The 22868-nt window shown below is 43.9% G+C and overlaps 5 non-coding genes across 5 annotated transcripts; all 5 read left to right on the top strand.

Moving 5' to 3' along the window:
• Positions 1-8872: 8872 nt before the first annotated feature.
• trnan-guu (transfer RNA asparagine (anticodon GUU)) lies at positions 8873-8946 on the top strand. Its single transcript has one exon. It is a non-coding gene; the product is annotated as a tRNA-Asn (tRNA).
• Positions 8947-11285: 2339 nt separating this feature from the next.
• trnan-guu (transfer RNA asparagine (anticodon GUU)) lies at positions 11286-11359 on the top strand. Its single transcript has one exon. It is a non-coding gene; the product is annotated as a tRNA-Asn (tRNA).
• Positions 11360-13705: 2346 nt separating this feature from the next.
• Positions 13706-13779, top strand: trnan-guu (transfer RNA asparagine (anticodon GUU)). Its single transcript has one exon. It is a non-coding gene; the product is annotated as a tRNA-Asn (tRNA).
• Positions 13780-16126: 2347 nt separating this feature from the next.
• trnan-auu (transfer RNA asparagine (anticodon AUU)) lies at positions 16127-16200 on the top strand. The gene has a single exon. It is a non-coding gene; the product is annotated as a tRNA-Asn (tRNA).
• Positions 16201-19497: 3297 nt separating this feature from the next.
• trnan-auu (transfer RNA asparagine (anticodon AUU)) lies at positions 19498-19571 on the top strand. The gene has a single exon. It is a non-coding gene; the product is annotated as a tRNA-Asn (tRNA).
• The last annotated feature ends 3297 nt before the right edge of the window (positions 19572-22868 follow it).

The raw sequence follows: 22868 nt of genomic DNA, 5'->3' as shown, positions 1-22868 counted from the left end.
GGAGGCCATGCCCAGCCAGAGTGGCCCTTCCCCGGGCAGAATCTGGGGAGAGTGGGGGGTGGCTCTGGAGGTGCTCCGGGGGCTCCAGGGGTTCCAGGGGGTTCTCAGTGGGGGCCATGCCCAGCCAGAGTGGCCCTTCCCCGGTCAAAGTCTGGCCGTGTGCGGGGTGGATGATCCCTGCTCCGCCTCACGCAAGTTCGCGACCGGCTGGGTGCCCTTTTATCCATGAGGCACTGCACTGCCTCCGGCAGCCGAGTTCGGGGCCCGGTGAGGGCTCCAGGCTCCAGGGGCTCCGACCCGGAGCCTCCGACCCGCAGAAGGTGCTCCCTGGCCGGGCAAAGTCTGGCCGTGTGCGGGGTGGATGATCCCTGCTCCGCCTCACGCGAGTTCGAGACCGGCTGGGTGCCCTTTTATCCATGAGGCACTGCACTGCCTCCGGCAGCCGAGTTCGGGGCCCGGTGAGGGCTCCAGGCTCCAGGGGCTCCGACCCGGAGCCTCCGACCCGCAGAAAGTGCTCCCTGGCCGGGCAAAGTCTGGCCGTGTGCGGGGTGGATGATCCCTGCTCCGCCTCACGCGAGTTCGAGACCGGCTGGGTGCCCTTTTATCCATGAGGCACTGCACTGCCTCCGGCAGCCGAGTTCGGGGCCCGGTGAGGACTCCAGGCTCCAGGGGCTCCGACCCGGAGCCTCCGACCCGCAGAAGGTGCTCCCTGGCCGGGCAAAGTCTGGCCGTGTGCGGGGTGGATGATCCCTGCTCCGCCTCACGCGAGTTCGAGACCGGCTGGGTGCCCTTTTATCCAAGAATCAACTGGAGTGTAGAGCTTCTACGGGCCTCCAGGGGCACTGCCGACCCAGAGCTGTGCCCCGGCTTCAGTTCTCTGTATCTCAGGAAGTTTTTTATTTATACATTTATTTCATCCATAATCTCTGGCGCCTAAAGGGTTAACATTTCAAATTACAGTGTGGTAAATGTTACTTTGTCTGATGGTTTCTGTATTTCTCCAGGTGCAATGAGTTTGCAGTCTTCTTTGCAAGACTCAGTTCAGAACATTAAAAATACCATTATTTGCAGATAACAAGCACGCAGCCAGCTAGACAACTGGAGTTAACCCATTTTGCATTTTTGGCTGACAAAACTGTCCAAGAGATCACCACAAGTCTGAGTTCCACTACATGCTGCCTTTATGCATTGCCTACTAGATTTTTAAAGTCTACGGTGAGCAGTCTGTTGGCTCCACTCACTCAAAAAGTCAACATGTTGCTTGGATCTGGAATATTCCCAAGAGCCTTAAAACTGCGGTCATTAAGCCTCTCTTAAAGAAGAGCAGTCTTGATGCCACAGTGCTAAATAATTACCGGCCCATTTCAAACCTACTACTACTACTCAGTTGTCCATTATTTTAATTTTTTTTTTTATCTTTTATTATCAAAAACATCTTACAAGTATTTACATATATTTACATAATTGTACAGACAAACATCACACACAAGTGCAAGGGAATGGGATACACAAGGGCAGGGGGAGAAGAGACAAAAAATTACAGAAAATCAAACACACCATCATTCTCCAAACTTTCTTCAGTGATGGGGGTTGATGCCGTGGTTGGGGGGGGTGATGCCGGGGTCAGAAGATGATGTCCAGGTTTCCAGAGGGTATAAGGTGGATCAGGGTGTTGTGGGGGACGAGGTGGGTGATGAACCGGTGCTCTGCTGCCATGTGGAGGTGTCGGAGGTGTGCGGCCAAGAGTCCTTTGAAGATGGGCCAAGGTTCTGCTGTTTTATTGTCACGGAGATGGATGTTCCTGTTGAGATATAATGTATACCGGGCTATGGAGAGGGTTACAGTTGTCCATTCAATTGTTTACAATGACAGAAAATGCGCTGCTGTTACAAATTGGAATAAGAGATGGAAAAGTATCCCTGCACACACAGATTAACTGCACTCTTTTCACTCCTTGTTTCTCAGTTTGATGGTAAGGAATGATTGATGTAGACCGTTTTCGGATGACTGTTTTGCTTTTGTGAAAAAGGGGAATCAGACAAAAGTTGCAAAGGCATTCAAAGGCTGTGAGTTCGAGACCCACCAGAGTCACTGTTGTAACCCCTGTTATCTACATTGGTAAATAGGAAAGCCTGCTTGTGTTATTAACTGATGAAAGGAACTGCTAAACTTGGTTCAATTACCACAGAATCCCAGTGTGCTATAGGCTGGCCACTGCTTGGTAGGAGTTTCCCGTACGTGAGTGACTGTTCCTTCCTTCCTTCACGCCCCGCTCAACCTCGTCTTCTTCTAAAGAGCTTGGCGCTGTCCTCAGAAGCTTTGGTCTTACTCAGCACCTGAGTGGCCCCACCAAGGGCAAAGGGCACACTCTGGACCTGCTAATGACAAAGCGGGTTAACATTTCAAATTACAGTGTGGTAAATGTTACTTTGTCTGATGGTTTCTGTATTTCTCCAGGTGCAATGAGTTTCCAGTCTTCTTTGCAAGACTCAGTTCAGAACATTAAAAATACCATTATTTGCAGATAACAAGCACGCAGCCAGCTAGACAACTGGAGTTAACCCATTTTGCATTTTTGGCTGACAAAACTGTCCAAGAGATCGCCACAAGTCTGAGTTCCACTACATGCTGCCTTTATGCATTGCCTACTAGATTTTTAAAGTCTACGGTGAGCAGTCTGTTGGCTCCAATCACTCAAAAAGTCAACATGTTGCTTGGATCTGGAATATTCCCAAGAGCCTTAAAACTGCGGTCATTAAGCCTCTCTTAAAGAAGAGCAGTCTTGATGCCACAGTGCTAAATAATTACCGGCCCATTTCAAACCTACTACTACTACTCAGTTGTCCATTATTTTAATTTTTTTTTTATCTTTTATTATCAAAAACATCTTACAAGTATTTACATATATTTACATAATTGTACAGACAAACATCACACACAAGTGCAAGGGAATGGGATACACAAGGGCAGGGGGAGAAGAGACAAAAAATTACAGAAAATCAAACACACCATCATTCTCCAAACTTTCTTCAGTGATGGGGGTTGATGCCGTGGTTGGGGGGGGGGTGATGCCGGGGTCAGAAGATGATGTCCAGGTTTCCAGAGGGTATAAGGTGGATCAGGGTGTTGTGGGGGACGAGGTGGGTGATGAACCGGTGCTCTGCTGCCATGTGGAGGTGTCGGAGGTGTGCGGCCAAGAGTCCTTTGAAGATGGGCCAAGGTTCTGCTGTTTTATTGTCACGGAGATGGATGTTCCTGTTGAGATATAACGTATACCGGGCTATGGAGAGGGTTACAGTTGTCCATTCAGGCGTGCAAATTGTTTACAATGACAGAAAATGCGCTGCTGTTACAAATTGGAATAAGAGATGGAAAAGTATTCCTGCACACACAGATTAACTGCACTCTTTTCACTTTTTGATTCTCAGTTTGTTGGCAAGGAATGACTGACGTAGACCCATTTTGGATGAAAACCGTGTTTTGCGTTTGTGGAAATGAGCATCACGGAAGGATGTATGGGCTCTGTGGCGCAATGGATAGCGCGTTGGACTTCTAGGCATTAGTTGCAAGGGCTTTCAAAGGTTGTGGGTTGAGTCCCACTAGAGTCGCTAATATTGAGAGAACATTTTTGTTTTTTACAATGGAACGTCTGCGCGCTTTACTATCTGATAAAAAGCACTGCTGAACGAGGTTTATTGCCAAGTGTGCTTGAAAAAGTAAGCAAATACATCGGCATTATGTCAAATAACATTATCTTGCAATTTTTCCTCAATATCCAGATTAACTGCAGTATATTGAGTGCGCAATAAATTGGCGAGAGTCGATTGATTGAAAGACTTCCAGTTTTTTTTTATAGCTACATTGGTACAGGGGATTTAGCTCAAAGGTAGAAAGATTGATGCCCTCGCTCTCCATTAAACACAGTTGATTGGACAGGGGCTGAACTTTCGAATGTTGCTGGCTCGCTTTAAAAAAAAAAGATGTTGCGGCTTGTCGAGTCGCAAATATTTTTTGACTGGGCTGGATGTCTCTGTGGCGCAATTGGCCAGCGCGCTCGGCTGTTAACCGGGAGGTTGGTGGTTTGAGCCCACCCAGGGACGACAAGCTATTTTGGAAGAGCTATCGCAGGCAAAATCCACGAGGTAACATTGTTTGCTGAATATCTACCTGAAACAGGTTGGAGTAACATTTTAGAGGCGCTGTGGCTTAGTTGGTCAAAGTGCCTGTCTAGTAAATCCCAGCAGTGCTTTCATGATAGCCTTTCAAGCAAATCAGTTGTTTACATGTACAGAAAAACATATCACCCGAAAGAGCTATTTTGCAATTATAGATTGAACAGTATCCCTGAATAAACAGAGTAAATGCACTCTTTTCACTCCTTGTTTCTCAGTTTGATGGTAAGGAATGATTGATGTAGACCGTTTTCGGATGACTGTTTTGCTTTTGTGAAAAAGGGGAATCAGACAAAAGTTGCAAAGGCATTCAAAGGCTGTGAGTTCGAGACCCACCAGAGTCACTGTTGTAACCCCTGTTATCTACATTGGTAAATAGGAAAGCCTGCTTGTGTTATTAACTGATGAAAGGAACTGCTAAACTTGGTTCAATTACCACAGAATCCCAGTGTGCTATAGGCTGGCCACTGCTTGGTAGGAGTTTCCCGTACGTGAGTGACTGTTCCTTCCTTCCTTCACGCCCCGCTCAACCTCGTCTTCTTCTAAAGAGCTTGGCGCTGTCCTCAGAAGCTTTGGTCTTACTCAGCACCTGAGTGGCCCCACCAAGGGCAAAGGGCACACTCTGGACCTGCTAATGACAAAGCGGGTTAACATTTCAAATTACAGTGTGGTAAATGTTACTTTGTCTGATGGTTTCTGTATTTCTCCAGGTGCAATGAGTTTCCAGTCTTCTTTGCAAGACTCAGTTCAGAACATTAAAAATACCATTATTTGCAGATAACAAGCACGCAGCCAGCTAGACAACTGGAGTTAACCCATTTTGCATTTTTGGCTGACAAAACTGTCCAAGAGATCGCCACAAGTCTGAGTTCCACTACATGCTGCCTTTATGCATTGCCTACTAGATTTTTAAAGTCTACGGTGAGCAGTCTGTTGGCTCCAATCACTCAAAAAGTCAACATGTTGCTTGGATCTGGAATATTCCCAAGAGCCTTAAAACTGCGGTCATTAAGCCTCTCTTAAAGAAGAGCAGTCTTGATGCCACAGTGCTAAATAATTACCGGCCCATTTCAAACCTACTACTACTACTCAGTTGTCCATTATTTAAATTTTTTTTTTATCTTTTATTATCAAAAACATCTTACAAGTATTTACATATATTTACATAATTGTACAGACAAACATCACACACAAGTGCAAGGGAATGGGATACACAAGGGCAGGGGGAGAAGAGACAAAAAATTACAGAAAATCAAACACACCATCATTCTCCAAACTTTCTTCAGTGATGGGGGTTGATGCCGTGGTTGGGGGGGGGGTGATGCCGGGGTCAGAAGATGATGTCCAGGTTTCCAGAGGGTATAAGGTGGATCAGGGTGTTGTGGGGGACGAGGTGGGTGATGAACCGGTGCTCTGCTGCCATGTGGAGGTGTCGGAGGTGTGCGGCCAAGAGTCCTTTGAAGATGGGCCAAGGTTCTGCTGTTTTATTGTCACGGAGATGGATGTTCCTGTTGAGATATAACGTATACCGGGCTATGGAGAGGGTTACAGTTGTCCATTCAGGCGTGCAAATTGTTTACAATGACAGAAAATGCGCTGCTGTTACAAATTGGAATAAGAGATGGAAAAGTATTCCTGCACACACAGATTAACTGCACTCTTTTCACTTTTTGATTCTCAGTTTGTTGGCAAGGAATGACTGACGTAGACCCATTTTGGATGAAAACCGTGTTTTGCGTTTGTGGAAATGAGCATCACGGAAGGATGTATGGGCTCTGTGGCGCAATGGATAGCGCGTTGGACTTCTAGGCATTAGTTGCAAGGGCTTTCAAAGGTTGTGGGTTGAGTCCCACTAGAGTCGCTAATATTGAGAGAACATTTTTGTTTTTTACAATGGAACGTCTGCGCGCTTTACTATCTGATAAAAAGCACTGCTGAACGAGGTTTATTGCCAAGTGTGCTTGAAAAAGTAAGCAAATACATCGGCATTATGTCAAATAACATTATCTTGCAATTTTTCCTCAATATCCAGATTAACTGCAGTATATTGAGTGCGCAATAAATTGGCGAGAGTCGATTGATTGAAAGACTTCCAGTTTTTTTTTATAGCTACATTGGTACAGGGGATTTAGCTCAAAGGTAGAAAGATTGATGCCCTCGCTCTCCATTAAACACAGTTGATTGGACAGGGGCTGAACTTTCGAATGTTGCTGGCTCGCTTTAAAAAAAAAAGATGTTGCGGCTTGTCGAGTCGCAAATATTTTTTGACTGGGCTGGATGTCTCTGTGGCGCAATTGGCCAGCGCGCTCGGCTGTTAACCGGGAGGTTGGTGGTTTGAGCCCACCCAGGGACGACAAGCTATTTTGGAAGAGCTATCGCAGGCAAAATCCACGAGGTAACATTGTTTGCTGAATATCTACCTGAAACAGGTTGGAGTAACATTTTAGAGGCGCTGTGGCTTAGTTGGTCAAAGTGCCTGTCTAGTAAATCCCAGCAGTGCTTTCATGATAGCCTTTCAAGCAAATCAGTTGTTTACATGTACAGAAAAACATATCACCCGAAAGAGCTATTTTGCAATTATAGATTGAACAGTATCCCTGAATAAACAGAGTAAATGCACTCTTTTCACTCCTTGTTTCTCAGTTTGATGGTAAGGAATGATTGATGTAGACCGTTTTCGGATGACTGTTTTCTTTTGTGAAAAAGGGGAATCAGACAAAAGTTGCAAAGGCATTCAAAGGCTGTTAGTTCGAGACCCACCAGAGTCACTGTTGTAACCCCTGTTATCTACATTGGTAAATAGGAAAGCCTGCTTGTGTTATTAACTGATGAAAGGAACTGCTAAACTTGGTTCAATTACCACAGAATCTCAGTGTGCTATAGGCTGGCCACTGCTTGGTAGGAGTTTCCCGTACGTGAGTGACTGTTCCTTCCTTCCTTCACGCCCCGCTCAACCTCGTCTTCTTCTAAAGAGCTTGGCGCTGTCCTCAGAAGCTTTGGTCTTACTCCGCACCTGAGTGGCCCCACCAAGGGCAAAGGGCACACTCTGGACCTGCTAATGACAAAGCGGGTTAACATTTCAAATTACAGTGTGGTAAATGTTACTTTGTCTGATGGTTTCTGTATTTCTCCAGGTGCAATGAGTTTGCAGTCTTCTTTGCAAGACTCAGTTCAGAACATTAAAAATACCATTATTTGCAGATAACAAGCACGCAGCCAGCTAGACAACTGGAGTTAACCCATTTTGCATTTTTGGCTGACAAAACTGTCCAAGAGATCACCACAAGTCTGAGTTCCACTACATGCTGCCTTTATGCATTGCCTACTAGATTTTTAAAGTCTACGGTGAGCAGTCTGTTGGCTCCACTCACTCAAAAAGTCAACATGTTGCTTGGATCTGGAATATTCCCAAGAGCCTTAAAACTGCGGTCATTAAGCCTCTCTTAAAGAAGAGCAGTCTTGATGCCACAGTGCTAAATAATTACCGGCCCATTTCAAACCTACTACTACTACTCAGTTGTCCATTATTATTTATTTTTTTTATCTTTTATTATCAAAAACATCTTACAAGTATTTACATATATTTACATAATTGTACAGACAAACATCACACACAAGTGCAAGGGAATGGGATACACAAGGGCAGGGGGAGAAGAGACAAAAAATTACAGAAAATCAAACACACAATCATTCTTCAAACTTTCTTCAGTGATGGGGGGTGACGCCGTGGATGGGGGGGTGATGCCGGGGTCAGAAGATGATGTCCAGGTTTCCAGAGGGTATAAGGTGGATCAGGGTGTTGTGGGGGATGAGGTAGGTGATGAACCGGTGCTCTGCTGCCATGTGGAGGTGTCGGAGGTGTGCGGCCAAGAGTCCTTTGAAGATGGGCCAAGGTTCTGCTGTTTTATTGTCACGGAGATGGATGTTCCTGTTGAGATATAATGTATACCGGGCTATGGAGAGGGTTACAGTTGTCCATTCAGGCGTGCAAATTATTTACAATGACAGAAAATGCGCTGCTGTTACAAATTGGAATAAGAGATGGAAAAGTATCCCTGCACACACAGATTAACTGCACTCTTTTCACTTTTTGATTCTCAGTTTGTTGGCAAGGAATGACTGACGTAGACCCATTTTGGATGAAAACCGTGTTTTGCGTTTGTGGAAATGAGCATCACGCAAGGATGTATGGGCTCTGTGGCGCAATGGATAGCGCATTGGACTTCTAGGCATTAGTTGCAAGGGCTTTCAAAGGTTGTGGGTTGAGTCCCATTAGAGTCGCTAATGGTGAGAGAACATTTTTGTTTTTTACAATGGAACGTCTGCGCGCTTTACTATCTGATAAAAGGCACTGCTAAACGAGGTTTATTGCCAAGTGTGCTTGAAAAAGTAAGCAAATACATCGGCATTATGTCAAATAACATTATCTTGCAATTTTTCCTCAATATCCAGATTAACTGCAGTATATTGAGTGCGCAATAAATTGGCGAGAGTCGATTGATTGAAAGACTTCCAGTTTTTTTTATAGCTACATTGGTACAGGGGATTTAGCTCAAAGGTAGAAAGATTGATGCCCTCGCTCTCCATTAAACACAGTTGATTGGACAGGGGCTGAACTTTCGAATGTTGCTGGCTCGCTTAAAATAAAAAAAGATGTTGCGGCTTGTCGGGTCGCAAATATTTTTTCGACTGGACTGGATGTCTCTGTGGCGCAATTGGCCAGCGCGCTCGGCTGTTAACCGGGAGGTTGGTGGTTCGAGCCCACCCAGGGACGACAAGCTATTTTGGAAGAGCTATCGCAGGCAAAATCCACGAGGTAACATTGTTTGCTGAATATCTACCTGAAACATGTTGGAGTAACATTTTAGAGGCGCTGTGGCTTAGTTGGTCAAAGTGCCTGTCTAGTAAATCCCAGCAGTGCTTTCATGATAGCCTTTCAAGCAAATCAGTTGTTTACATGTACAGAAAAACATATCACCCGAAAGAGCTATTTTGCAATTATAGATTGAACAGTATCCCTGAATAAACAGAGTAAATGCACTCTTTTCACTCCTTGTTTCTCAGTTTGATGGTAAGGAATGATTGATGTAGACTGTTTTCGGATGACTGTTTTCTTTTGTGAAAAAGGGGAATCAGACAAAAGTTGCAAAGGCATTCAAAGGCTGTGAGTTCGAGACCCACCAGAGTCACTGTTGTAACCCCTGTTATCTACATTGGTAAATAGGAAAGCCTGCTTGTGTTATTAACTGATGAAAGGAACTGCTAAACTTGGTTCAATTACCACAGAATCCCAGTGTGCTATAGGCTGGCCACTGCTTGGTAGGAGTTTCCCGTACGTGAGTGACTGTTCCTTCCTTCCTTCACGCCCCGCTCAACCTCGTCTTCTTCTAAAGAGCTTGGCACTGTCCTCAGAAGCTTTGGTCTTACTCCGCACCTGAGTGGCCCCACCAAGGGCAAAGGGCACACTCTGGACCTGCTAATGACAAAGCGGGTTAACATTTCAAATTACAGTGTGGTAAATGTTACTTTGTCTGATGGTTTCTTTATTTCTCCAGGTGCAATGAGTTTGCAGTCTTCTTTGCAAGACTCAGTTCAGAACATTAAAAATACCATTATTTGCAGATAACAAGCACGCAGCCAGCTAGACAACTGGAGTTAACCCATTTTGCATTTTTGGCTGACAAAACTGTCCAAGAGATCACCACAAGTCTGAGTTCCACTACATGCTGCCTTTATGCATTGTCTACCAGATTTTTAAAGTCTACGGTGAGCAGTCTGTTAGCTCCAATCACTCAAAAACATGTCGCTTGGATCTGGAATATTCCCAAGAGCCTTAAAACTGCGGTCATTAAGCCTCTCTTAAAGAAGAGCAGTCTTGATGCCACAGTGCTAAATAATTACCGGCCCATCTCAAACCTACTACTACTACTCAGTTGTCCATTATTTTATTTTTTTTATCTTTTATTATCAAAAACATCTTACAAGTATTTACATATATTTACATAATTGTACAGACAAACATCACACACAAGTGCAAGGGAATGGGATACGCAAGGGCAGGGGGAGAAGAGACAAAAAATTACAGAAAATCAAACACACAATCGTTCTTCAAACTTTCTTCAGTGATGGGGGGTGATGCCGTGGATGGGGGGGTGATGCCGGGGCCAGAAGATGATGTCCAGGTTTCCAGAGGGTATAAGGTGGATCAGGGTGTTGTGGGGGATGAGGTGGGTGATGAACCGGTGCTCTGCTGCCATGTGGAGGTGTCGGAGGTGTGCGGCCAAGAGTCCTTTGAAGATGGGCCAAGGTTCTGCTGTTTTATTGTCACAGAGATGGATGTTCCTGTTGAGATATAATGTATACCGGGCTATGGAGAGGGTTACAGTTGTCCATTCAGGCGTGCAAATTATTTACAATGACAGAAAATGCGCTGCTGTTACAAATTGGAATAAGAGATGGAAAAGTATCCCTGCACACACAGATTAACTGCACTCTTTTCACTTTTTGATTCTCAGTTTGTTGGCAAGGAATGACTGACGTAGACCCATTTTGGATGAAAACCGTGTTTTGCGTTTGTGAAAATGAGCATCACGCAAGGATGTATGGGCTCTGTGGCGCAATGGATAGCGCATTGGACTTCTAGGCATTAGTTGCAAGGGCTTTCAAAGGTTGTGGGTTGAGTCCCATTAGAGTCGCTAATGGTGAGAGAACATTTTTGTTTTTTACAATGGAACGTCTGCGCGCTTTACTATCTGATAAAAGGCACTGTTGAACGAGGTTTATTGCCAAGTGTGCTTGAAAAAGTAAGCAAATACATCGGCATTATGTCAAATAACATTATCTTGCAATTTTTCCTCAATATCCAGATTAACTGCAGTATATTGAGTGCGCAATAAATTGGCGAGAGTCGATTGATTGAAAGACTTCCAGTTTTTTTATAGCTACATTGGTACAGGGGATTTAGCTCAAAGGTAGAAAGATTGATGCCCTCGCTCTCCATTAAACACAGTTGATTGGACAGGGGCTGAACTTTCAAATGTTGCTGGCTCGCTTAAAAAAAAAAAAGATGTTGCGGCTTGTCGAGTCGCAAATATTTTTTCGACTGGGCTGGATGTCTCTGTGGCGCAATTGGCCAGCGCGCTCGGCTGTTAACCGGGAGGTTGGTGGTTCGAGCCCACCCAGGGACGACAAGCTATTTTGGAAGAGCTATCGCAGGCAAAATCCACGAGGTAACATTGTTTGCTGAATATCTACCTGAAACAGGTTGGAGTAACATTTTAGAGGCGCTGTGGCTTAGTTGGTCAAAGTGCCTGTCTAGTAAATCCCAGCAGTGCTTTCATGATAGCCTTTCAAGCAAATCAGTTGTTTACATGTACAGAAAAACATATCACCCGAAAGAGCTATTTTGCAATTATAGATTGAACAGTATCCCTGAATAAACAGAGTAAATGCACTCTTTTCACTCCTTGTTTCTCAGTTTGATGGTAAGGAATGATTGATGTAGACTGTTTTCGGATGACTGTTTTCTTTTGTGAAAAAGGGGAATCAGACAAAAGTTGCAAAGGCATTCAAAGGCTGTGAGTTCGAGACCCACCAGAGTCACTGTTGTAACCCCTGTTATCTACATTGGTAAATAGGAAAGCCTGCTTGTGTTATTAACTGATGAAAGGAACTGCTAAACTTGGTTCAATTACCACAGAATCCCAGTGTGCTATAGGCTGGCCACTGCTTGGTAGGAGTTTCCCGTACGTGAGTGACTGTTCCTTCCTTCCTTCACGCCCCGCTCAACCTCGTCTTCTTCTAAAGAGCTTGGCGCTGTCCTCAGAAGCTTTGGTCTTACTCCGCACCTGAGTGGCCCCACCAAGGGCAAAGGGCACACTCTGGACCTGCTACTGACAAAGCGGGTTAACATTTCAAATTACAGTGTGGTAAATGTTACTTTGTCTGATGGTTTCTGTATTTCTCCAGGTGCAATGAGTTTGCAGTCTTCTTTGCAAGACTCAGTTCAGAACATTAAAAATACCATTATTTGCAGATAACAAGCACGCAGCCAGCTAGACAACTGGAGTTAACCCATTTTGCATTTTTTGCTGACAAAACTGTCCAAGAGATCACCACAAGTCTGAGTTCCACTACATGCTGCCTTTATGCATTGTCTACCAGATTTTTAAAGTCTACGGTGAGCAGTCTGTTGGCTCCAATCACTCAAAAAGTCAGCATGTCGCTTGGATCTGGAATATTCCCAAGAGCCTTAAAACTGCGGTCATTAAGCCTCTCTTAAAGAAGAGCAGTCTTGATGCCACAGTGCTAAATAATTACCGGCCCATCTCAAACCTACTACTACTACTCAGTTGTCCATTATTTTATTTTTTTTATCTTTTATTATCAAAAACATCTTACAAGTATTTACATATATTTACATAATTGTACAGACAAACATCACACACAAGTGCAAGGGAATGGGATACACAAGGGCAGGGGGAGAAGAGACAAAAAATTACAGAAAATCAAACACACAATCATTCTTCAAACTTTCTTCAGTGATGGGGGGTGATGCCGTGGATGGGGGGGTGATGCCGGGGTCAGAAGATGATGTCCAGGTTTCCAGAGGGTATAAGGTGGATCAGGGTGTTGTGGGGGATGAGGTGGGTGATGAACCGGTGCTCTGCTGCCATGTGGAGGTGTCGGAGGTGTGCGGCCAAGAGTCCTTTGAAGATGAGCCAAGGTTCTGCTGTTTTATTGTCACGGAGATGGATGTTCCTGTTGAGATATAATGTATACCGGGCTATGGAGAGGGTTACAGTTGTCCATTCAGGCGTGCAAATTATTTACAATGACAGAAAATGCGCTGCTGTTACAAATTGGAATAAGAGATGGAAAAGTATCCCTGCACACACAGATTAACTGCACTCTTTTCACTTTTTGATTCTCAGTTTGTTGGCAAGGAATGACTGACGTAGACCCATTTTGGATGAAAACCGTGTTTTGCGTTTGTGGAAATGAGCATCACGCAAGGATGTATGGGCTCTGTGGCGCAATGGATAGCGCATTGGACTTCTAGGCATTAGTTGCAAGGGCTTTCAAAGGTTGTGGGTTGAGTCCCACTAGAGTCGCTAATGGTGAGAGAACATTTTTGTTTTTTACAATGGAACGTCTGCGCGCTTTACTATCTGATAAAAGGCACTGCTGAACGAGGTTTATTGCCAAGTGTGCTTGAAAAAGTAAGCAAATACATCGGCATTATGTCAAATAACATTATCTTGCAATTTTTCCTCAATATCCAGATTAACTGCAGTATATTGAGTGCGCAATAAATTGGCGAGAGTCGATTGATTGAAAGACTTCCAGTTTTTTTTATAGCTACATTGGTACAGGGGATTTAGCTCAAAGGTAGAAAGATTGATGCCCTCGCTCTCCATTAAACACAGTTGATTGGACAGGGGCTGAACTTTCGAATGTTGCTGGCTCGCTTAAAAAAAAAAAAAGATGTTGCGGCTTGTCGAGTCGCAAATATTTTTTCGACTGGGCTGGATGTCTCTGTGGCGCAATTGGCCAGCGCGCTCGGCTGTTAACCGGGAGGTTGGTGGTTCGAGCCCACCCAGGGACGACAAGCTTTTTTGGAAGAGCTATCGCAGGCAAAATCCACGAGGTAACATTGTTTGCTGAATATCTACCTGAAACAGGTTGGAGTAACATTTTAGAGGCGCTGTGGCTTAGTTGGTCAAAGTGCCTGTCTAGTAAATCCCAGCAGTGCTTTCATGATAGCCTTTCAAGGAAATCAGTTGTTTACATGTACAGAAAAACATATCACCCGAAAGAACTATTTTGCAATTATAGATTGAACAGTATCCCTGAATAAACAGAGTAAATGCACTCTTTTCACTCCTTGTTTCTCAGTTTGATGGTAAGGAATGATTGATGTAGACCGTTTTCGGATGACTGTTTTGCTTTTGTGAAAAAGGGGAATCAGACAAAACTTGCAAAGGCATTCAAAGGCTGTGAGTTCGAGACCCACCAGAGTCACTGTCGTAACCCCTGTTATCTACATTGGTAAATAGGAAAGCCTGCTTGTGTTATTAACTGATGAAAGGAACTGCTAAACTTGGTTCAATTACCACAGAATCCCAGTGTGCTATAGGCTGGCCACTGCTTGGTAGGAGTTTCCAGTATGTGAGTGACTGTTCCTTCCTTCCTTCACGCCCCGCTCAACCTCGTCTTCTTCTAAAGAGCTTGGCGCTGTCCTCAGAAGCTTTGGTCTTACTCCGCACCTGAGTGGCCCCACCAAGGGCAAAGGGCACACTCTGGACCTGCTAATGACAAAGCGGGTTAACATTTCAAATTACAGTGTGGTAAATGTTACTTTGTCTGATGGTTTCTGTATTTCTCCAGGTGCAATGAGTTTGCAGTCTTCTTTGCAAGACTCAGTTCAGAACATTAAAAATACCATTATTTGCAGATAACAAGCACGCAGCCAGCTAGACAACTGGAGTTAACCCATTTTGCATTTTTGGCTGACAAAACTGTCCAAGAGATCACCACAAGTCTGAGTTCCACTACATGCTGCCTTTATGCATTGTCTACCAGATTTTTAAAGTCTACGGTGAGCAGTCTGTTGGCTCCAATCACTCAAAAAGTCAACATGTCGCTTGGATCTGGAATATTCCCAAGAGCCTTAAAACTGCGGTCATTAAGCCTCTCTTAAAGAAGAGCAGTCTTGATGCCACAGTGCTAAATAATTACCGGCCCATCTCAAACCTACTACTACTACTCAGTTGTCCATTATTTTATTTTTTTTATCTTTTATTATCAAAAACATCTTACAAGTATTTACATATATTTACATAATTGTACAGACAAACATGTCACACAAGTGCAAGGGAATGGGATACACAAGGGCAGGGGGAGAAGAGACAAAAAATTACAGAAAATCAAACACACAATCGTTCTTCAAACTTTCTTCAGTGATGGGGGGTGATGCCGTGGATGGGGGGGTGATGCCGGGGTCAGAAGATGATGTCCAGGTTTCCAGAGGGTATAAGGTGGATCAGGGTGTTGTGGGGGATGAGGTGGGTGATGAACCGGTGCTCTGCTGCCATGTGGAGGTGTCGGAGGTGTGCGGCCAAGAGTCCTTTGAAGATGGGCCAAGGTTCTGCTGTTTTATTGTCACGGAGATGGATGTTCCTGTTGAGATATAATGTATACCGGGCTATGGAGAGGGTTACAGTTGTCCATTCAGGCGTGCAAATTATTTACAATGACAGAAAATGCGCTGCTGTTACAAATTGGAATAAGAGATGGAAAAGTATCCCTGCACACACAGATTAACTGCACTCTTTTCACTTTTTGATTCTCAGTTTGTTGGCAAGGAATGACTGACGTAGACCCATTTTGGATGAAAACCGTGTTTTGCGTTTGTGGAAATGAGCATCACGCAAGGATGTATGGGCTCTGTGGCGCAATGGATAGCGCATTGGACTTCTAGGCATTAGTTGCAAGGGCTTTCAAAGGTTGTGGGTTGAGTCCCACTAGAGTCGCTAATGGTGAGAGAACATTTTTGTTTTTTACAATGGAACGTCTGCGCGCTTTACTATCTGATAAAAGGCACTGCTAAACGAGGTTTATTGCCAAGTGTGCTTGAAAAAGTAAGCAAATACATCGGCATTATGTCAAATAACATTATCTTGCAATTTTTCCTCAATATCCAGATTAACTGCAGTATATTGAGTGCGCAATAAATTGGCGAGAGTCGATTGATTGAAAGACTTCCAGTTTTTTTTATAGCTACATTGGTACAGGGGATTTAGCTCAAAGGTAGAAAGATTGATGCCCTCGCTCTCCATTAAACACAGTTGATTGGACAGGGGCTGAACTTTCGAATGTTGCTGGCTCGCTTTAAAAAAAAAAAAGATGTTGCGGCTTGTCGAGTCGCAAATATTTTTTCGACTGGGCTGGATGTCTCTGTGGCGCAATTGGCCAGCGCGCTTGGCTATTAACCGGGAGGTTGGTGGTTCGAGCCCACCCAGGGACGACAAGCTATTTTGGAAGAGCTATCGCAGGCAAAATCCACAAGGTAACATTGTTTGCTGAATATCTACCTGAAACAGGTTGGAGTAACATTTTAGAGGCGCTGTGGCTTAGTTGGTCAAAGTGCCTGTCTAGTAAATCCCAGCAGTGCTTTCATGATAGCCTTTCAAGCAAATCAGTTGTTTACATGTACAGAAAAACATATCACCCGAAAGAGCTATTTTGCAATTATAGATTGAACAGTATCCCTGAATAAACAGAGTAAATGCACTCTTTTCACTCCTTGTTTCTCAGTTTGATGGTAAGGAATGATTGATGTAGACCGTTTTCGGATGACTGTTTTCTTTTGTGAAAAAGGGGAATCAGACAAAAGTTGCAAAGGCATTCAAAGGCTGTGAGTTCCAGACCCACCAGAGTCACTGTTGTAACCCCTGTTATCTACATTGGTAAATAGGAAAGCCTGCTTGTGTTATTAACTGATGAAAGGAACTGCTAAACTTGGTTCAATTACCACAGAATCCCAGTGTGCTATAGGCTGGCCACTGCTTGGTAGGAGTTTCCCGTACGTGAGTGACTGTTCCTTCCTTCCTTCACGCCCCGCTCAACCTCGTCTTCTTCTAAAGAGCTTGGCGCTGTCCTCAGAAGCTTTGGTCTTACTCCGCACCTGAGTGGCCCCACCAAGGGCAAAGGGCACACTCTGGACCTGCTAATGACAAAGCGGGTTAACATTTCAAATTACAGTGTGGTAAATGTTACTTTGTCTGATGGTTTCTGTATTTCTCCAGGTGCAATGAGTTTGCAGTCTTCTTTGCAAGACTCAGTTCAGAACATTAAAAATACCATTATTTGCAGATAACAAGCACGCAGCCAGCTAGACAACTGGAGTTAACCCATTTTGCATTTTTGGCTGACAAAACTGTCCAAGAGATCACCACAAGTCTGAGTTCCACTACATGCTGCCTTTATGCATTGCCTACCAGATTTTTAAAGTCTACGGTGAGCAGTCTGTTGGCTCCAATCACTCAAAAAGTCAACATGTCGCTTGGATCTGGAATATTCCCAAGAGCCTTAAAACTGCGGTCATTAAGCCTCTCTTAAAGAAGAGCAGTCTTGATGCCACAGTGCTAAATAATTACCGGCCCATCTCAAACCTACTACTACTACTCAGTTGTCCAATATTTTATTTTTTTTATCTTTTATTATCAAAAACATCTTACAAGTATTTACATATATTTACATAATTGTACAGACAAACATCGCACACAAGTGCAAGGGAATGGGATACACAAGGGCAGGGGGAGAAGAGACAAAAAATTACAGAAAATCAAACACACAATCATTCTTCAAACTTTCTTCAGTGATGGGGGGTGATGCCGTGGATGGGGGGGTGATGCCGGGGTCAGAAGATGATGTCCAGGTTTCCAGAGGGTATAAGGTGGATCAGGGTGTTGTGGGGGACGAGGTGGGTGATGAACCGGTGCTCTGCTGCCATGTGGAGGTCTCGGAGGTGTGCGGCCAAGAGTCCTTTGAAGATGGGCCAAGGTTCTGCTGTTTTATTGTCACGGAGATGGATGTTCCTGTTGAGATATAATGTATACTGGGCTATGGAGAGGGTTACAGTTGTCCATTCAGGCGTGCAAATTATTTACAATGACAGAAAATGCGCTGCTGTTACAAATTGGAATAAGAGATGGAAAAGTATCCCTGCACACACAGATTAACTGCACTCTTTTCACTTTTTGATTCTCAGTTTGTTGGCAAGGAATGACTGACGTAGACCCATTTTGGATGAAAACCGTGTTTTGCGTTTGTGGAAATGAGCATCACGCAAGGATGTATGGGCTCTGTGGCGCAATGGATAGCGCATTAGACTTCTAGGCATTAGTTGCAAGGGCTTTCAAAGGTTGTGGGTTGAGTCCCACCAGAGTCGCTAATGGTGAGAGCTCAGAGGGCAAGAAGAAAGAGGAAAAACATGTCCGAAATACCCTCTCAGCCTGTGGTTACCCCACTTGGGCTCTCAACAGAGTGAAGAGAACCATGAAGCAGGACAAAAGGGAAACTGAACAGAGAAGGAAGGGTGTTTCTATCCCTTATGTCTCTGGCCTGTCGGAAAAACTGCAGAGAATTTTTAGACAACACGAAGTCCCTGTTTATTTTAAACCAGGAAACACTTTAAGACAAAAACTGGTTCATCCTAAGGACAAGTTGCCGACTCAAAAACAGAGCAATGTAGTTTATTCGATCCAATGCAGTGAAGAAAGCTGTAAAGAACGGTACATAAGTGAGACAAAACAGCCTCTACACAAGAGGCTTTATCAGCACAGAAGAAATACAAGTTCAGGACCACAGAGCGCCGTGCATCTCCATCTTGAAGCCTCTAATCACTCGTTTGAAGACGGTGAGGTGAAGGTTTTAAGCAGGGAGAAAAGATGGTTTGAAAGAGGAGTCAAGGAAGCTATTTTTGTTAAAAAAGAAAAACCTTCTTTAAACAGAAATGGAGGGCTAAGATTTAATCTTCCTGTTATTTATAATGGGATACTGAACCCCTGGAAAGGTAGAGGACCAGGACCAGGACATTTAGATGCTAATCAGGTACTCAGGGTGGTTGAGCCAGGGTCTCACAAAGACAAAGAGGATTCTAATAGCCCATTAAAATTCTGAATAGGCTAGCTCGGTAGATACAGGGGGGGAGTTTCTGTTGAAACAAACAACTCTTTCTTACTTCAGGAAGGCTCCTCCCAATGGGCGGGTCTTACCACAGAACAGTATTAATATCGGAGTTCTCGATCTAAATTCTTTTATTGACAATGACTCTTGGATGAGAGTCGAAACGTCTATTTTTTCAAACTGAGTCCAGATGACTACAACTGAAGCTTTTTCTACAATGGTGAGAGAACATTTTTGTTTTTTACAATGGAACGTCTGCGCGCTTTACTATCTGATAAAAGGCACTGCTGAACGAGGTTTATTGCCAAGTGTGCTTGAAAAAGTAAGCAAATACATCGGCATTATGTCAAATAACATTATCTTGCAATTTTTCCTCAATATCCAGATTAACTGCAGTATATTGAGTGCGCAATAAATTGGCGAGAGTCGATTGATTGAAAGACTTCCAGTTTTTTTTATAGCTACATTGGTACAGGGGATTTAGCTCAAAGGTAGAAAGATTGATGCCCTCGCTCTCCATTTAACACAGTTGATTGGACAGGGGCTGAACTTTCAAATGTTGCTGGCTCGCTTTCAAAAAAAAAAAGATGTTGCGGCTTGTCGAGTCGCAAATATTTTTTCAACTGGGCTGGATGTCTCTGTGGCGCAATTGGCCAGCGCGCTTGGCTATTAACCGGGAGGTTGGTGGTTCGAGCCCACCCAGGAACGACAAGCTATTTTGGAAGAGCTATCGCAGGCAAAATCCACAAGGTAACATTGTTTGCTGAATATCTACCTGAAACAGGTTGGAGTAACATTTTAGAGGCGCTGTGGCTTAGTTGGTCAAAGTGCCTGTCTAGTAAATCCCAGCAGTGCTTTCATGATAGCCTTTCAAGCAAATCAGTTGTTTACATGTACAGAAAAACATATCACCCGAAAGAGCTATTTTGCAATTATAGATTGAACAGTATCCCTGAATAAACAGAGTAAATGCACTCTTTTCACTCCTTGTTTCTCAGTTTGATGGTAAGGAATGATTGATGTAGACCGTTTTCGGATGACTGTTTTCTTTTGTGAAAAAGGGGAATCAGACAAAAGTTGCAAAGGCATTCAAAGGCTGTGAGTTCCAGACCCACCAGAGTCACTGTTGTAACCCCTGTTATCTACATTGGTAAATAGGAAAGCCTGCTTGTGTTATTAACTGATGAAAGGAACTGCTAAACTTGGTTCAATTACCACAGAATCCCAGTGTGCTATAGGCTGGCCACTGCTTGGTAGGAGTTTCCCGTACGTGAGTGACTGTTCCTTCCTTCCTTCACGCCCCGCTCAACCTCGTCTTCTTCTAAAGAGCTTGGCGCTGTCCTCAGAAGCTTTGGTCTTACTCCGCACCTGAGTGGCCCCACCAAGGGCAAAGGGCACACTCTGGACCTGCTAATGACAAAGCGGGTTAACATTTCAAATTACAGTGTGGTAAATGTTACTTTGTCTGATGGTTTCTGTATTTCTCCAGGTGCAATGAGTTTGCAGTCTTCTTTGCAAGACTCAGTTCAGAACATTAAAAATACCATTATTTGCAGATAACAAGCACGCAGCCAGCTAGACAACTGGAGTTAACCCATTTTGCATTTTTGGCTGACAAAACTGTCCAAGAGATCACCACAAGTCTGAGTTCCACTACATGCTGCCTTTATGCATTGCCTACCAGATTTTTAAAGTCTACGGTGAGCAGTCTGTTGGCTCCAATCACTCAAAAAGTCAACATGTCGCTTGGATCTGGAATATTCCCAAGAGCCTTAAAACTGCGGTCATTAAGCCTCTCTTAAAGAAGAGCAGTCTTGATGCCACAGTGCTAAATAATTACCGGCCCATCTCAAACCTACTACTACTACTCAGTTGTCCAATATTTTATTTTTTTTATCTTTTATTATCAAAAACATCTTACAAGTATTTACATATATTTACATAATTGTACAGACAAACATCGCACACAAGTGCAAGGGAATGGGATACACAAGGGCAGGGGGAGAAGAGACAAAAAATTACAGAAAATCAAACACACAATCATTCTTCAAACTTTCTTCAGTGATGGGGGGTGATGCCGTGGATGGGGGGGTGATGCCGGGGTCAGAAGATGATGTCCAGGTTTCCAGAGGGTATAAGGTGGATCAGGGTGTTGTGGGGGACGAGGTGGGTGATGAACCGGTGCTCTGCTGCCATGTGGAGGTCTCGGAGGTGTGCGGCCAAGAGTCCATTGAAGATGGGCCAAGGTTCTGCTGTTTTATTGTCACGGAGATGGATGTTCCTGTTGAGATATAATGTATACTGGGCTATGGAGAGGGTTACAGTTGTCCATTCAGGCGTGCAAATTATTTACAATGACAGAAAATGCGCTGCTGTTACAAATTGGAATAAGAGATGGAAAAGTATCCCTGCACACACAGATTAACTGCACTCTTTTCACTTTTTGATTCTCAGTTTGTTGGCAAGGAATGACTGACGTAGACCCATTTTGGATGAAAACCGTGTTTTGCGTTTGTGGAAATGAGCATCACGCAAGGATGTATGGGCTCTGTGGCGCAATGGATAGCGCATTAGACTTCTAGGCATTAGTTGCAAGGGCTTTCAAAGGTTGTGGGTTGAGTCCCACCAGAGTCGCTAATGGTGAGAGCTCAGAGGGCAAGAAGAAAGAGGAAAAACATGTCCGAAATACCCTCTCAGCCTGTGGTTACCCCACTTGGGCTCTCAACAGAGTGAAGAGAACCATGAAGCAGGACAAAAGGGAAACTGAACAGAGAAGGAAGGGTGTTTCTATCCCTTATGTCTCTGGCCTGTCGGAAAAACTGCAGAGAATTTTTAGACAACACGAAGTCCCTGTTTATTTTAAACCAGGAAACACTTTAAGACAAAAACTGGTTCATCCTAAGGACAAGTTGCCGACTCAAAAACAGAGCAATGTAGTTTATTCGATCCAATGCAGTGAAGAAAGCTGTAAAGAACGGTACATAAGTGAGACAAAACAGCCTCTACACAAGAGGCTTTATCAGCACAGAAGAAATACAAGTTCAGGACCACAGAGCGCCGTGCATCTCCATCTTGAAGCCTCTAATCACTCGTTTGAAGACGGTGAGGTGAAGGTTTTAAGCAGGGAGAAAAGATGGTTTGAAAGAGGAGTCAAGGAAGCTATTTTTGTTAAAAAAGAAAAACCTTCTTTAAACAGAAATGGAGGGCTAAGATTTAATCTTCCTGTTATTTATAATGGGATACTGAACCCCTGGAAAGGTAGAGGACCAGGACCAGGACATTTAGATGCTAATCAGGTACTCAGGGTGGTTGAGCCAGGGTCTCACAAAGACAAAGAGGATTCTAATAGCCCATTAAAATTCTGAATAGGCTAGCTCGGTAGATACAGGGGGGGAGTTTCTGTTGAAACAAACAACTCTTTCTTACTTCAGGAAGGCTCCTCCCAATGGGCGGGTCTTACCACAGAACAGTATTAATATCGGAGTTCTCGATCTAAATTCTTTTATTGACAATGACTCTTGGATGAGAGTCGAAACGTCTATTTTTTCAAACTGAGTCCAGATGACTACAACTGAAGCTTTTTCTACAATGGTGAGAGAACATTTTTGTTTTTTACAATGGAACGTCTGCGCGCTTTACTATCTGATAAAAGGCACTGCTGAACGAGGTTTATTGCCAAGTGTGCTTGAAAAAGTAAGCAAATACATCGGCATTATGTCAAATAACATTATCTTGCAATTTTTCCTCAATATCCAGATTAACTGCAGTATATTGAGTGCGCAATAAATTGGCGAGAGTCGATTGATTGAAAGACTTCCAGTTTTTTTTATAGCTACATTGGTACAGGGGATTTAGCTCAAAGGTAGAAAGATTGATGCCCTCGCTCTCCATTTAACACAGTTGATTGGACAGGGGCTGAACTTTCAAATGTTGCTGGCTCGCTTTCAAAAAAAAAAAGATGTTGCGGCTTGTCGAGTCGCAAATATTTTTTCAACTGGGCTGGAT

Source organism: Eucyclogobius newberryi, unplaced genomic scaffold (genome assembly GCF_026437365.1).
Source record: "Eucyclogobius newberryi isolate DKJ021-1_F unplaced genomic scaffold, fEucNew1.0.hap1 SCAF_142, whole genome shotgun sequence".
Lineage (NCBI taxonomy): Eukaryota > Metazoa > Chordata > Actinopteri > Gobiiformes > Gobiidae > Eucyclogobius > Eucyclogobius newberryi.
The sequence above is the reverse complement of the archived record's forward strand: the minus strand, read 5'-3'. Positions and strand labels throughout refer to the sequence as shown.